Here is an 18,356-nt window from a genome sequence, read left to right as displayed (position 1 = left end):
GTGAGCTTAGAGATAGGAGGACCAGGGGTCCCTGCACAGTGAAGCTCCTAGTCTAGAGGAAGATTGATGAGAATGCCTACGGAGACAAAAAAGCCTTCCCCTGGAGCGGACGCCCTGTATTTGGACTTTTAGCCTACTTTGCTGTGAGGAAATAAACCTCTCTTGGTGGGTTGTTAAAAGCCATTCACTGTGGTATTTCTGTTATAGCAGCACTAGATGCCTAAGACACACGGTAATTCCGGGAAGTAGCATACAAGCTTTATTTGGGCAAAGAAGTCCCTAGCAACATGAGAACACTCAAAGGAGATGCCAGATTAAAAACATAGGTGGGACCAAGAAAGGATACAAAGAAGGGGTAAGGAATTAGATTGTATAAATAAATCAATCTGAGCATGAATATCTGAGAAACGGAATATTATAGACCTATTGTTTGCCTCACTCAGCCAATTGTGGAACAATTTAGGTAAATCAGCGTTAACAGACAGATTCATGTTGCTTCGCTTCCTTGTGTCCCCTACGTACAGATATTGCTGTAAGAGTTTTTAGACAGGAAGATGGGGAGAACTATTCCCTTAGCAGTGCTTGTGAACAAAATTAGAACTGTAGCTATCCTGACAATCTGCTGCTACAGTCAACTCTTTTCCATGTTCCTTAAAATCACCAGACTTCCCTATAGGGAACTGAAAGAGAAGTCTTCAATAGTTTTTATTTATTCTTTAAATTTTTTCTTTAAAATACTTAATTTCTTTAAATATGTAAAGCTTAATTGTTGTCAATTTGGTGGATTTAAGATGATATTTCATTTTTACCTTGCATTTATACTTTCAGATTACTAACAAAACTGAACGTGTTTTCTATTTTTATTGGCCAATCGCGTTTTCTTTTCTCTGGCTGCCTATTCCATCTTCCCATTTTTCTGTTGAGCTATTTATCTTTTCTAATTGATTCGCTACCTTTTTAAACATGGAAATTTAAGAACATTAATGTTCTATAAACAAAATTCTTTAGGATAGTAAGGTTTTTATATTTCATCATATTTTGTATTCTTGTACAGTTTACACTAGATACACAGAGTTTGTTTAGTCTATCACAGAATAATGTTGACTTTGTTCTGCAGGTGAGACTCAGCATTTCTCCAGTAACAGAGAGAAAGTGTGGTTTGATCCTGCTGCGCTTCCCATTAATGTTTTGGGAAGCATCACCCAGCACTTCATGATGGAACATCTCACTTGCCAGGTAAAAGTCTGCTTCCATATCCTGTAAAACAGCGCCCAGAATGAGCACAGAAAAGCTTAGAATTTGCCTTAGGACCCTAAGGTTCTCCCTATCCCAAGAAATAAGCAACAGATGATTTCCCAGGAGTTTTAATGTGCTCAATCATGGTAGCCAATGTGTCTAACAGTCCCCTTCTTTCAAGTAGAGGCCAGAGGCATATCCAGTAACAAAATATCAGAAAAGTGACCACTTGCTAACAAAAAAAACCCATTGCCGTGGAGTCGATTCCGACTCACAGCAACCCTGCAGGACAGAGTAGAACTGACACATAGGGTTTCCAAGGAGCAGCTGGTGAATTCGAACTGAACTTTCAGTTGGCAGCCAAGATCTTTACCATTGACCCACCAGGGCTGTACCTGCTAAAGTCACATTCAAAGAGATCCATGTCTATACTGCACTATCAGTCCAGAAAAAAGAGTGATAGAAAATGCTAGCACATCTTTTATTCAGAAAGTACTTGGTCCATGTAAACATGTCTCAGGTGTAGTTGATATTAGTATTTCCTTAGCATATCCTTGTGGTTGGTTGGTAGATAAGGTAAAGCTGCATCCCTGGAATGTTCCATCATCAGTTCTAAAATATGACTAAACACTAATGCGGTACTCTAAGCTGGCTCACTAAATATCCTTCTGAGTCTTTCACGTTACATATCTGGATGGTCAAAAAATCAGCAGAAGGTAAGAGAAAACAAGTCCATCTTCCTTTGTGGGCCTCTTCTATCACCGTCTCAGCAAAGTGATTAAAAGAAAGAGTGTGTTTACAGTTTGTGGTGGGCTTGGTCATGCCAAAAAAAAATAAAACCAAACCCATTGCCATTGAATGGATTCTGACACATAACGACTCTATAGGACAGAGTAGAACTGCCCCATAGAGTTTCCAAGGAGCATCTGGTGGATTCGAACTGCCAATCTTTTGGTTAGCAGCCGTATAGCTCTTAACCACCACGCCACCAGGGTTTCCTTGGTCACACTGGTAACCCAGTATTATGCAAATCTCAGCAAATCAGAGGGATGCAGAGTCATTCAGAGAAGAAATGAAAGCTTTCATAGGTATTAAGGGACAGGGAATAATGATTATCACAGACACCAGAGTATCTCTACTAGACATTAAAAACAAAACAGTTGCCACAGACTCTACTCTGACTCATGGTGACTCTGTGTATGTCAGAGTAGAACTATATTCCACAGAGTTTCCAATGGCGGATTTTTTGGAAGTAGACAGATAGCCAGGCCTTTCTTCTGAGGCACCTCTGGGTGGACTCAAATCCTCAACCCTTTGGTTAGTAGGAGAGTGGTTAACCATTGGCACCACCTAGGGACTCCCTACTAGACAAATTTTTTGTCAAATTTAGTCTTTAATTGCTGAAATCTCAAATTAAGCTGAGATTACTTATTATATTTTATATACTTATTTCTTCTAATTTTTTATTTTTGGTTTATATAGCTTTATTCATGGTCTAAAACATATACAAATGTAGGAAAAAAATTATGGTAGCTTCTAGAAATAGCCATCCACTGTCAAAGGTGGCATACTAGACATGAGCACCTCTGCTTCACCCCAGAGGCCAGGCTATACCATAAACTAAAGAGCACACTATAGTATTTGTTCTTAAAATTCCACTCACATATGTGAAGTGGAGGCATAACTCCCATTTGCTTTGGGGAGCTCTCTAGGAATATACCTCACGTACAGAATTAGCTCTAAAAAACCACACTAAAATTCTCATACTCTTGATTTCATAAGAGTTTGTACCTTCCCCTCCAGAGTCTTCCTTTATGGTACCTTTAGTCAGCAATCATGTTAGCCTTGGCAACATGAACAACAGTTCAGTACATTATTTTAAAAATATTTATTGGAAACAAAGTTCAGTATTAAATGCTAAAAGGAAAAAATCGTGTGAATGTATATTTTTCTCCCTATAATGACTAATTTAACATACAATATAGTTAGAGTTACGATTTGTTTTGTAAAAAAATCTATAAAAATTGAACTAGGAAATAAGTCCTAAAACAGAAATATATTTCAAGGTACTTTATACATGTGTTACAAATATACACATACATATATAATGAATGGCAACAACACGCTTATGAATCAAGTATGAAGTAAAAGCGTATGATCCTTATGTTATAAATGTTGGCTTTAAAAAAACATAGCTTTTCTCAAAAAGAAAAAAAAAGTAACTGAGAGAATGAAAATGGCATTTCAAGTTTCTCTGTCCATAAAGTATTTTTAAATCATTTTTATAATTGGTTAATAGTTTAAACATACTAAAAGGATTTTGATCATTATTAGATTAAAGCTATCAGCGAAAAAACAGACTAAAAGTAACAGAACATTTTGTACCTGCTTGGCTCTTTGGGCACTAAAGGCCCCAAGCTGAGGTAAAATGGACCTGAGCTTATGATGCTTGGGAGTGGGATAAAAGAAGAAGTATATGGCCCACAAGCCTCAAATGTGTCAAAGAGGTCAGTTCAGGCTCGAAAGTCATCATTAAATTAGAACCTCTTCATATGGCCCATTAAGTAGGGAACAAATTAAAAGTAATTAGACACTGAAGCAGAAACATTTATGAAGAGACCAGCATTACAAAAGAGACAAGGCAAAGAATGAGACCAGAAGTGCCCCTCCCAAGGCCTAAGCCCTGTCTCCATATCAATGATTCTTTGGGGATAAAGTAATTTAAATATACACAGAAAACTCATTTACTTTAGAAAACCAGAAGTTATAAACACTCCTGTAGTGATATTCACTATCTTAGGGTAATTTATTGGCAGGCACTTATCATGGGCTGGGCACTAAACTATGCACTTTTCATTTAAATTATTGTATTATGTATAATTATTCTCCCTATTTTACAGGTGAGGAAGAAAAAAATTTTAGAAGAATTGACCTCGGTAAAATCTTGCTCAAGATTAATCAAATAGTCACAAAAATTAAAGGTAAAGTGAAAATGTGTAAAGGGCGCTAGAGAAAAAGGACCCCCCGCTACTGGTCCTGATTCAATTTGGCGGGAGTCAGGGACAGCTTCCCTGAGGAAATGACACTTGTGCTAAGATCTGAACGATGAGAAACGGTTAACTAGATGAAGGAAGAGGTAAGAAACAAGTGTAAAGCCAAAGCAGAAGGGAACAAGACATAAACTCATACTTGAGAGGAAAAGCATAGAGAGAACAGGTGTAGGTTGTTGCCAAAACAGGTAGGCAGGAGGTAAAATTCAGACCATATAGTTTATGTTACAGACTTTTGTCTTTATCCTAACAATAATGTGAAGGCACTGAGGATAACATGATATTTTCATCTTTATCCTAACAGTAATAGGAAGGAAGGTGGAGACAACATAATATTTTTGTTTTTCAATAATCACTTTGGTGATGAAATTAAAGGGGAATAGAGCAAACGAAACTAGATAAATTATAAGACTACCACCAATGAGAACCAACTGGATGGTACCTAACAACAAGGTGTTTGCAGTAGAGATAGAAACAAAGGGACAGGTTAAAGAGATGTTTGGGAAGAAAAACAGATAGTGATATGTAGGCTTAACCTGTACTGGTGAGGGGGGTGATCTTAAGTATATGGAATGCTCTACTGGATCTATGAGTTTGTTCTAGAACATGATGAACTTGAGAAGCCTTGGATAAAGTCAAGCAGAAACATCAAGCTGATGGTGGTATATACAGCATTAGAGTTCAGAGAGCTAATCTGGGTTAGAATTAAACATTTTAGAGTCTTCAACATATATATAGAAGATAACTCAAATTATGTTCGTGGATGAAATAGCTTAAGAAGTAAAGACTGAGAACAGATCAGGACTAGAACTTTGAAGAACACTTAATGGCTGGTGGATAATGACACTCAGCCTGAAAGTGAGACAGGGACACACACAGATGGGGGAAGAGGGAAAGAAAATGAGAGGGAGGGAAAAAAGGAAGGACCCACCAGACAGGAGAAAAACAAGAGAGTTGGCTTATACTTAGAGCTAAAAAAGAAGTGTTTCAAGAAGGATGGAGAGATCGGTAGTGAAGAATGCTACTGAGAAGTCCAGTATAATGTGTACTGAAGAATATCCATTAGGCCTGGTTTTAATTAGTCAATGATCACCTTATCTGGAGCAATTTTGAAAGAATGATGGAAGCAGAAACCAAATCAGATCTGAGTTTAGACAGCAAGTACAGACAACTCTTTCCAGAAGTTTGGCTGTAAATAGGAAGAGAAGAAAGAGAAGGCAATTACTAAAAATATGTAGAATTGGAGAAGAACTTGATTCTTTTTTAACATATTAGTCTTCAGTATGTTGAAATAACAGTATTGATGAAGTTAAGAGCACCACGTTGAATATTAAGGAAAGAGAAAAAATTAATGGATAATACACATTTCTTAGGAAGACAGAAGAGGATGGAATCCAAAATTCAAGTAGAGGTATTAACCCTAACTAAAAAAAGGGAAGGAAATAGTGAAGATCTACATAGATTAATCATTTTGGGAAGATACTGAAGGAGTTTCTACCTAATGGCTTCTCTTTCTCTGTCAAGTATTAAAATAATGTCATCTGTGGAAAAGATGGGAATAGGAAAAGGAAGGGGGAAGGTTTTGAGGCAAAAAAAAAAAAATCTCAGAAAAACTAAATAATGGTGAAAGTCACACAACTGGTAATTGTTAACGGATCCAAACCCAGGTTTTTCAGCCCTCATACCACTCCACAACAGCTGCTGCTGTCCTCCAGTTCTCTTGTTTTGTTTTTCCCTCAAATCATTTCCCCTTGCCTTGACTCTTACAAAAAGAAATTTCGACTAGAGAAATCATAAGACTTCTCAGGGAGATGGGGATGGTTACAGGTGTGCTATTAAACCTGATAAGCTTGTTATACTCCAATGGTTATCATTTTAAGTAACAGAAGCCAACTTTAGCTACCTCAAGTAGCCAAGACATTCATGGGAAGGAAATCATGTTACTCACAGAATTATCAGAAAGACTGAAAAACAGGTTCCAAAAACAGACAAGAATCCAGAGAAGCTAGACAAATCCAAGATCCAACAACTGGAAGACTTTGCTTAGGGCAACCACTGGATCAACAAGGCTTGCACATGTCCAACTCTACTTGGGATTACTAATTTGCTCTTCAAATTGGCTTGTACAACACACCAACCATCATGTAGGAGAGATAAAACGAAAACATGTTATGGACTGAACTGTGTCCCGCCCAAAATGTGTATCAACTTGGCTAGGCCATGATTCCCAGTATTGTGTGGTTGTCCTTCATTTTGTGATCTGACGTGATTATTCTATGCGTTATAAATTCTAACCTCTATGATGTTAATGAGGCAGAATTAGAGGCAGTTATGTTAATGAGGCAAGGCACAATCTACAGGATTAGGTTGTATATTGAGTAGATCTCCTTTGAGATAAAAAAAGAGAATCAAACAGAGAGGGGCCTCATACCACCAAGAAAGAAGTACCAGGTGCAGAACGTGTCCTTTGGACCTGGGGTCCCTGTGCTGAGAAGCTCCTAGAGCAGGGGAAGATTGATGACAAGGACCTTCTTCCAGGGCCGACAGAGAGAGAAGGCCTTCCCAGGGAGCTGATGCCCTGAATTTGGACTTCTAGACTCCTAGACTGTGAGATAATAAATTTCTCTTTGTTAAAGCCATCCACCTGTGGTATTCCTGTTATAGCAGCACTAGATAACTAAGACACTTTCCAAGTTATCAAAAACCCCACAATGTTTCCTTACTATGTTCGTATTATCCTAATTAGAAAAATCCAGTTAAATCCTATGTACACATTAGAGAAATTCCTATTTCAGATACATATGGTTCTCAAGTAGGCTGTGAATATTTTTGAATGTTCAGGTAGCCTTTAGAACGTAAAACGAAACATTTCTCTGTCAAATATAAAAAGGTTGCTCTTTAGTAAAAATTGAGTCTAAGAGAATTCTTGTTTCAAAAATCTCAAACAACAAGGATATATGGATAAGCTGAACTGGTTTCTAGAAGTGGTTTGAACAACTTTTAGATTCATTTACTCTCCCATTAATAACAATTGGGCTGTTTTTCACCCTTGAGTAAGTTCTTTTTAACCGATTCATTCACAGTGACTAAACAAAGCCACTTCACACCACACCCATGAAACTCTAATTCCTTTCAAATTGTACAAATAGGCAAGATAATATAACCTATAAAATAAGGGCAGATAAAAATGGCAAGATTCAGGTCATTAAGTTTGGAAATTGTGTGAATGAGATTTCAGTATAAATCAATCGTTATGACATAATGACAAATTATAAATTATCAGAACTCCTGCTTTTCCCCTTAAAGCCTATTTCCAAATCCCTTCTTTCCAAGCCCTGACAAAAATTAAAAATCAGATATAAAATCTGAACTGTCATCAAATAGCAAAGATATACTTAAAACAATTTTATACTTATTCAGTGACATGAACACCAATAGCCTGTAATAAATACATTTACTAACTCAGATTATAATGCAGAGTTCCTAAAAATTAATCACTCAGTAACCTAACCTTCCCAGATAAATAAATTAATTACCCTCTTCCATTCTTTTTCAGACCATTCTTATGAAAGACATATGTTAAACACCCCAAGATATAACTATGGCAAGCACATGAAAGTGACAGTGTGTGACCCACATGTACTACACTTGTCCCAATTCTGCAATTTGGCTGGGTAAATTTAGAAGGGATTTTCCCACTAAAAAGATAAATCCCATTATGCCTGAAACACTTGAGGAAACAATAGTTTATGGAAATAATAATGGTTTTTACCATCTTAAAACATCAAATATATCTCAATAGACAACAAAATAAACTTTAAAATACTTATCACAGAATCACTTAATTTTAATATGTTGGACAAATAGTAAAAATTGAAAATCATTTTCTTTGCTATCCAAAAAGCAGGCAAGTTTCTGAAAATTAACACCAACAAATATTGAGAAATCTCAATATTTGCGACAGACACTTTCTCTTGCTGACACAACGTATCGCTGTCCTCTTTTTCTGCTAAAAGAACCCAGATCAATTCAAATAACAGAAAGAGAGGGCAGACTCCTTCCTGAGTCTAAGGCTATGAATTATGATTGGTCTAGGACTATCATACTAATCTCATTCACCTTGATTCGTAATTGGTCTAGAGTGTCCCTGGGACTGGGTTCAGGCCTGTAAGATGGAAGCAGCAGTCTGTGAGGTGAGGACTTAGAAAAGCATTTGCTTTGCTGATAGAAAAAGAGAGAGATAACGAACAGATCAATCAGATATCTCCCTTTATCCCTTGGTCCTTTTCCCTACTTCCCACTTAGAAGAGAAAGTTGATGCCTCATAATATGAGGAAATAATCATAAAGACAAAAATTAACACACAGTAAGGAAGGGGAAGCAGAAAGAGAGGAAAAGCCTGGGTTCTTGATGGCATTGTAGAGCAGCTACATACAAAACTATAAACTTCAGAGCAAATTAAAAATAATAATAATTAATAAAACAAGCATACAAAAAACCCAATATATGAAAGACTCATAGTTTTACATTATTTGGAGCCCAAAACATTTCGAAGTGATAAAGCATATAAAAAGCACAGTAACTAAAAGTCTATGTAAAAAGGGATGCAAGAATTTACTACAAATACCAAATTCTTACTAAAAGAACTAGATACTGCAGGGAATAGACTAAATGTACATGTAATTAGTCCAAAAATAAAGCAAAAATTACAATAAAAAGAAAGTACAGAAGTCATACAGTAAAACACACAATACTGTAAAGACATCAATTTTCTCCAAGCCCATTTATAGATTTAATGCAATTCTATTTGAAATCTCAGCAGGTTTTTTTTTTTTTTTTTGGTAGAATCTGACACACACATTCTACAAATTTACATGGAAATATAAAAAGGCCAATAACGGCCAGCATAATCTGAAGAACAAATTTAGAACACTATATAACCAAATATAAAGATCATTTCTAAAATTACAGTAATAAAGATAAGTGTGGTACCGGCTCAAGGATAAACAAAATGCAAACAAAACAGGCTCTCTATTCACTAGAGCACAGAAACAGTCTGATACATATACTTGATTGATGACAGATGTAGCCCTGCAGTTCACTGGAGAGAAGGTGATCATATTCAAAATGATGCTGTCTCAAATAGAAAAAAATAGGAGATAAAAGAAAATTTAGAGATCAATCCAAGAGATTTAGCTGCCAAATAGAAGCTGATTTATTCCTTCGTTCAAACAACAATTTCTAACATTGGAGTCCCAACATTTGTATCACTGGAGTCCCAGAAGGAGAGGAGAAAGAGGGTGGAGCTAAAAGCATATTAAAAGAAATAATAGCTAAAAATGTCCCAAATTTGGAAAAAACAAACTTACAAATATAAGCTGGGCAAATCCCAAACAGGATAAACCCAAAGAAATCCACACCAAGAAAAATTAATCAAAACAAAAAGGAAAAAACCTTGAAATCAGTGAAAAAGAAATACCTTGCATATACAAGAAAACCAATTCAAATGACAGCAGATTTCTCATCAGATACCATGGAGGCCAGAAGAAAATGACACATTATCTTTCAAGTGCTGAAAAAGAAAAGAACTGTCAAGCACGAGTTCTGTATCTGACAAATTGTCCCTGAGGAATGAAAAGAAAATAAAGACATTCTCCAAAACCAAACCCAGTGCCGTTGAGTCAATTCTGACTCATGGCAACCCTAAAGGACAGAGAAGAACTGCCCCCATAGGGTTTCCAAGGCTGTAAGTCTTCGCAGAAACTGACTGCCACATCTTTCTCCCACAGAGCAGATGGTGGGTTCGAGCTGCCTATCTTTCAGTTAGCAGCCAAGTTCTTAATCGTTGCACCACCAGGGCTCCAAGATAGTCTTAGACAATGGAAAACAAAAAGAATTTGTAACTAGCAGGCTTATCCTTAAAGAATATAAATCCTGCAATTGAGCTATAGGTTTAAAGCAATTCCTATCAAAATCCCACCACAGGTTTTGTAGACATATGCCAAGATTATTCTAAAATTCATACGGAAAGGCAAACGACCTGAAATAGTTAAAACAATCTTGAAAAAGAAAAATAAAGTAAGAAGAATCACTCTACTATATTGCTACGATAATCGAGACTGTGTGGTACTCATGGATGGACAGATATATAGATCAATGGAACAAAACAGAGAGCCCAAAAATAGAACCATACAAATATATCCAACTGATTTTTAACAAAGTTACACAAGTAATTCAAGAAAAAATACCTTTAAAAAAAGTGAACTTCAATGTAAGTCTTAACCCTGATATAAAAATTAACTAAAAACCTATTACAAACTATAAAGCATTTAGAAAAACATTGTAGAAAATCTTTAGGATCTAAGAGTAGATAAATAGTTCTTAGACTAGACATTACGAGTAAATTCCATAAAAGAATTTAGTATTGTGAATTTAGTATTGTGAATTAGTATCGTGAGGCAGCTCCCCTCTCTGTGTGCCCCTTGAGCCCTTTCACTTTCCATCTCTTCCCTGCCTTCCCTCAGGATGCATTTCCCCTAACTCACAAAGAAAAATGCAGCTTTCCTTGTTCTTTCCCATTCATGCTCTCTGCCTCTGACCCAAACGTACCTGCATCTATTGTGTTCCTCCCTCTCTCTAGACTCAGTGGAGAGAAGTCCCTGTTTTTGCTCTAAGGAGCCTTGGTGGTACAGTGGTTAAGTTCTCAGCTGATATCCAAAAGGGAGGTAATTCAAATCCACCAGCAGCTCCTTGGGAGAAAGACCTGGTGATCTGCTCCTGTAAAGATGACACCTCCCCCACACATACCTCTTTACAGATCTCATATCAATCACTCCTGTATTTTCACTGTCTAACGTAAGAACATTGCTCAGATCGTGCTCATTTGAAACACATACACACACACACACACACATACGCTCAGCCCTACGTCATCTTCTAGCTACTGTATTATCAACTTTTCTTCACAGCCAACCTACTGAAAATAGCACAACAGTCTATTTGCCTCCATGTCACCTCTCATTCTCCACTGAAACCCTATAAGCGAGCATCAGTACCACTTCATGAACTTGCTCTGGCCTACGTCACCAATAACCTCTTTGTGGCCAAATCCATCAGTCACCTCTGAGGACTGAGCTAATGTCAAAGCTCTGTGTCTTCTGACCAGACACTACTTCTTCCCTTATGAAACCTTCTCCTCATTTGGCTTCCACAAAACTGCTATCTTCTTAGGTTCTTCCTACCTTTCTGGCTATTCCTTCTCAGTCTCCCTCCCAGGACACCCTCTACATCTTGAATGCTGGGCCCTTCGAGGTTTCCAACCTCAGCTCTCTTTTTCTTCTCATGCCATCATTCCACCTATGCAATCCAATATACTCCTACAATTTAAATAGCACTCATACGCTGATCACGGCAAAATCTCCAGCTTGCTCACATGCATGTGCTAAGGTCACACATCTATTCAGCTTCCTAATAAACATATCTGCTTCTCCCCACAAGTCCCCAAAGGCCTCAAAACTAAACTCAATGTCTTCCCATACCCAAATTTATTCTTCCCCTGGTTTTCACGGGCCAAATTCCATGTATCAAAACTTGCTCCAAACCAGAAATTTAGGTATCATCCTAGACTTCTTTCCTTCCTTCATCTCCCAAATCCCACCAATGCTACTTCCTAAAATCTCTTTCAAATGACACCATTCTACTAACAGCCCAAAAGTTTCTTACTTAGATTATTAGGCCACTGTCTTATCAGTCTTCATGACACTGGACTTAGCAGTCGTTTGAACAGAACAAGAGGATACTCAGTGGTTTAAAGTCAGGAACGGTGTGAGTCAAGGTTGTGTCCTTTCACCGTACCTCTTCAATCTGTCTGCTGAGCAAATAACCCAAGAAGCTGGGCTATATGAAGAAGAAAGGGGCATCAGGATTGGAGGAAGACTCATTAACAATCTGCAAATGACACTATTCCTTGGTGAAAGTGAAAAGGACTTGAAGCACTTACTGATGAAAATCAAAGACTCAGCCTCCAGTATGGACTGCACTTCAACCTAAAGAAAAAATTCCTCACAACTGGACCAATAAGCAACATCGTGATAGACAGAGAAAAGACTGAAGTTGTCAGGGCTTTCGTTTTACTTGGATCCACAATCGACATCCATGGAAGCAGCAGTCAAGAAATCAAATGATGTATTTATTACATTGGGCAAATCTGTTGCAAAATAACCTCTTTCTTAACAGTGTTAAAAAGCAAAGACGTCACTTTGAAGATTAAGGTGCGCCTGACCCAAGCCATGGTGTTTTCAATCACCTTATATGCACGCAAAAGCTGGACAATGACTAAGGAAGACCGAAGAAGAATTCATTCCTTTGAATTATGGTGTTGGTGAAGAATACAGAATATACCACGGACTGCCAGAAGAACAAACAAATCTGTCTTAGAAGAAGTACAGCCGGAATGCTCCTTAGAAGTGAGGATGGTGACACTTCATCTCACATACCTTGGACGTGTTATCAGGAGGGACAAATCCCTGGAGAAGGACATCATGCTTGGCAAAGTAGAGGGTCAGCGAAAAAGAAGAAGACCCTCAACGAGATGAATTGACATAGTGGCAGCAATAATTGGCTCAAGTATAACAATTGCGAGGATGGCACAAGACTGGGCAGTGTTTCAATCTGTTGTACACAGGGTCGCTATGTGTCTGCACCTAACAACAACAACAACGTCCATGTTTCACTATATCTCCAGAAAAATCTCTCTAAACAGCAGATTTGCTTAAAACCATCCTTCAGGATAAAATCCAGCCTCCTTAGTTTTGTATTACCAAACTTCACACATCATCTCTCACACAGATAAACACACACACAGGCACATACTAATGATCCAATTATACAGATCACTTGACCTTTAGCAAAAACATCAGTTATTCTTCAGTGTCTACTTTTACCGTTGACTTGTATTTGAAAGCTTCCCTCACTTCAATCATTCTCACCCTCTCTACCAGGCTAATTCTTTTCTTCCTTTTGAGCTCAGCTCTAGAAAGTCCCATTGACCCCCACACCCAGTGCGATTTGTGTCCCTCCTCTACATTCTCATAGCATCCTGAGCGTTCTCTGTTAATGCATCAATTGTTAATGAACAGGGTTGCAATTATATAAGTTACTTGTCTGCTAGGCTATAAACTACTGGAGGGCAAAGCCGCCTTCTTAATTTCCCAGAGCCCCACAGAATACCAAAAGCTGATATTCAGTAAACATTTGTTAAACCAACGAATGAATGAACAAACTAGGCACACAAGTCTCTCTGCTGGCTTAGTGTTTGTTTGTTTGTTTAGTTTAAATGCTGTTAAATGCTGATACTACTTTATCATGAGACATAGTATGGAGAATTTTCACGTGCTATAACCATAAAAAACATACAATATTCAATAGCTGCATAGTATTCCATCCTAGGAATGTAGCATACTGTATTTATTTTCATACCTGCTGCCCTCAAGTCAATTCCGAGTCACAGCCACCCCACAGGACAGAGTAGAACTGCCCCCACGGGGTTTCCACAGAGCGGCTGGTGGAGTCAAACTGTGGACCTTTTGGTTAGCAGCCATGTTTGCTTATGATTTTCTTACTTCTATATTTACATTGTTCAGAAAAGGGTCTCTGTACTCCAAGAGCCTATTTCTAGCTACAAATTGGATCTATCATTATTATATATGCAATATACAACCCAAATCTTCTCACATCTGTTAACTGATACAATTCTTTCAACTACCTCCTGGTCAGAAGAGAGTGAAGTTTTTTGTTTGCCTCTCCTTCCTCACTTGTGTGATGGTGAATAAATCCAATCAGCAGTACTTAACAAGAAGATTTGAGAGAGCATGATGCGGTATCACCAAGCCTGAAGAACTATTTCCATAATGAATGAAAGAAAGAAATGTCTGCACTGGATCTCTCTGTGCAGGGCATAAAGGATAAACCCAAATAAAACTGTGAAGTAGACAGCTTGCCTTCAGGTCTCTTCAAAGGTATATCTTTGAGGTACCCCTACCCCATCTCTAGATAGCTTATGCTACAAAGGAGGTGGCAAGCCTCTGTAAACCTTAATTTCTCTGTACGTGTCTGAAAGGGAAAACAGCGTTCTTTCTCATATTTAATAAATGTCTTTCTTCGTGGTGCTTATGTTGCTGCTTTTGTAAAAGCACTGGATTAATATCCCAATTTTTCCCTTTTTTACCCCAGGTCTTAATATTGTTAAGTTACATCCTGATTAGTGGATTTGTTCACAGCCATAATCCTCCCTGTGCTCGCAGTTTTAGCCAGCAACAACAGAGAGTATCAGGTAGCATTTGACATTTAAGCACAGAGAAATAACCTTTCCAATTTACTAAACCCTGTTTTAAAAAGTCATTACCTTACTGAAAATGGGTTAAGCTGGGGGAGAAATGCAATCATTTAAATATTTTAAAAGAATACGGATGACACTGAAACGCAGAGGTGAAAGATGGTTTATTTAATAAATAGCATCAACATAATAATAATAGCTATCTTGAAAAAGGCAAAGCTTAGGCCCTATATCTCACTATATATAATATTAAATTTTGGATGAATTAGAGATTTCCATATAAAAAAATAAAACATTAACATTCACAATAAGAGAATTTAGGAGGGTATTTACAGAACTAAAGAACAGGAAAAGCACAATGATAAAGATACATAAATGTGAGTCCATATATTTTTATTTATTCTACACCAAAAAAAAAAAAACCCTAAACTACTTCAAAAATATAGACTGAGAAAAAAATACTTCCAACATAAATGACTTTAAAACTGTTAATAGTTCTAATATAGGAAGTACCCCCACAAATTGTTAAGAAAAAGCACAATAGAAAAATAAGCAAATATATACAGACAAAACTCACAGAAGACAAAATTGAAATGGTCAATAAACATGAAAAGATGTTCAACTTCACGAATAGGAAAACAATGCAACTTAAAGCAACAATAAATACCATTTTTCACTCGTCAAATTGGTAAAAATTACAAAGACTGATATTGCCTAGTGCTGTTGACGATGTGAGAAAATGAGCAATCTCCTATACTATTTTTAGGAGTGAGAAATCTAGCAATACCAATACAAAATTAAGTATTCAACAGCTGCATTATCGGGAAAAAAAAAATTCTTTAGTAATAAAAACATTGTTACATTAAGAATAAAGATATATAAGCAAAGATGCTCATTGCCTCACTGTAATGCCCCCCCCAAAAAACACTCCTCATCGGAAATAACCCAAATATCCATTCATAGAAAATGATTGATTAAATTGGTATACCCATACTGTAAAATACAGTTATTTTTAAATGGCTTTCATCTGTATTTGCTGTCCTGGAAGAACGGGGGTTAGGCAGAGGGAGCACAATTTGTAGATTATTATGTATAGAGAATGATCCCATATATGAATCAAATTATTATTATCAAAGTCCTATATATATGGGACGTGTACATGTGTGTGGTTACGTGTACACTTGCTTGAGCATGGAGAAAAGTATGGAACGATACATCCCAGAACATTCACAAGGTTGTAGGGAAAGACAGGGGATGGAGTAGAGGAGGCTAGGAAGAAGATAATTAACTTCTACTTCATATATGTGAATTTTTTCAATTGTTTTAAACACAAAAGATATGGTCTCTAATGTAGTTTAATGTGTAATATTTAATATATTAAAGCACATAAAAAATATTACTGAATATTAAACCTTCTGAGTAGAGAATAGTTTTAAAATGAGATTTATTCTATCTGCATCCTCAAAGATTTCAATTAGATTTCAAGTTCCGAGCTCTGTAACCTGTCACTTGTACAACCAAGCAACCAAGCGTTTAAATACTGCACCACCAGGGCTCCTTGCACAAAAATAGGGACCTGAAACCCACTGCACACCCTGACTAGAACTCATCTTTTAGTCAACCTTTTTCTTGAATACTGTTTTATTGATTACAGGTGACTAAGAAGATAAACCAAGCAATTACCAAGTCTGGGGGAAAAAAAAATTGAAGAGAATAAATACATGGTACAGGATTAATTTTATACGCAAACCCACTTGATGACAGAGTTTAACATCCACAAACTCTTGTAGCAAAACAATATCCTGGGATTTTAAGTAAACTCTATGCAATGCCACTGATTTGGCATTCACCATTATTTCTTAGGGACTGAATTCAAATATAGTTTAACCTTGTTTGAATACAAATATTGTTTAAAATCGTTATTAACTTGTTCTACAAATGCTTTTTGACAATACATTTGGAAGAATCTACTAGAGGAAAATAAACTTGATAAACACAATGGTACTGAATCAACATATTTAACATGATAAAGTTTCCAAAAGTAAGTTTGGTGACTCTTATACATACTAAATTCCTTCTTAAGATCCTATTGTTCCTCCTTAAGATTCTAGTTTAAACATAAGTCAAACATAGCACTGATAGTCATTTTAATTTTTGTTGTGTGAATGGCTGCTAGAAAATTGTCCAACTAAGGTTTTACCCAATTTTCTGCCACTTCAGAAAAATAAGTACAAAGGGCATATATTTTAGGAACAGAAAAACCCTGTTTCATATGCTAACACTAACATTTCTTAATTGTGTGGCCTTGGCTAAGTTAGTTTATTTCCGTTAAGTCTCAGATTCTTCATCCAGAAAATGGATATTCTGCCTAACTTGCAGTGTTTTTGTAAAGATTAGTTATAACACACCAAGCACACAGCTGGAGCTCAATGAAATACCAAAAAGCCAAATCCATTGCTGGTGAGTCAATTCCAACTCATAGCGACCTGGAGTCATTAACGTTACGATTATTAGCAAAAATTAAGGTTTATACTAAGACAAGAAAAATTCCTCCAATACAGAATAAAATACACACATATACATACAAAATAATTATAAATTAAACTGGCTGAACATTACTTTTGTTTGAGTTACTCTATCTTGGGTGCTGGAGAAGACAACAACTTCGAAGAAACTATGACAGAAAAAAAAAAAAAAAAAAATCCCCAAGAGAAATTTACTCCACCCAGCCAAAGGATCAGGAATGGGCTATCTAGCAAGACAGGAAATTTTAGACAATAACTGATGTACTTCAACCAAATACCATTAGAAAAAACATGGCCACGCCTCTATAAGCAAAGGCCACCTGGGAAGTCTAGACTGCCACCCTCACCCACCTGAATCAAGGTTCCACTACCCCTATCCAACCAGGGTGGTAGCAGAGAAGATAGAGTGGGGAGCTGGGACTTTCATCACTACCCAATGTTAATGTGTTTTACCCCACCCCACGATGTCAATGGAGACTCATGGATATCCTGGAATTCCAAACTCTCCCAGTGGATATGAGGCAACCTTTCTCCTTTCCACCAAAGTGGTGTAAGATGAGATCATGTGGGAAGCCAGAACTTTTCACCACCATCCAGTGGTAATGAGATTCCTTTCCCCAGTGGTGTAAGTGCAGCCCTTGTAGGGAACTTGAAATCCTACTACTACCAAGCAGTAATGAGGAGCTCCTCTCCCCTACTGGCTGTCAACAAAGGCCAAGCGGGAACTATGAACGGCCTCTCACCTCACCTGGCAATAACCCAAGGATGCCAAGTTCCCCTGCTGGTGCAGTGTCAATTTCCGTCTACAGCTTAACCTAACTTAACCTAATCGTGGTAAAGGTCAAGAAATTATTTCTGTTGTTCCAAATACTTGTTCTGTTATTACTGAATCCATTTTGTATCTGCCCTTCTTCTACAGACATATGAGATCACACTCAAATTCATAAAATTTCATCACATTACATCCAAGTACTACTAGAGCTTACAATTCTTAAAATATACTGTTTGACCTATTAATCAGGTCAACAATTTTACTATAAATGCAGCTTCATAAGTTTTTAATACAAACTCTTTCTTCCAAAGAACAGTTCATAAGATATGATGATTTTAAGGCAATTTGTAAAAAAAACAAAGATACTAAATCTATATGTCCCACTCAACAAGTATCCTGTCTCTAAATGCAGTCACTCAGAAATATATATACTCATTGCA

Source organism: Loxodonta africana, chromosome 12, assembly GCF_030014295.1.
Source record: "Loxodonta africana isolate mLoxAfr1 chromosome 12, mLoxAfr1.hap2, whole genome shotgun sequence".
Lineage (NCBI taxonomy): Eukaryota > Metazoa > Chordata > Mammalia > Proboscidea > Elephantidae > Loxodonta > Loxodonta africana.
Note: the sequence above shows the minus strand (reverse complement) of the source record.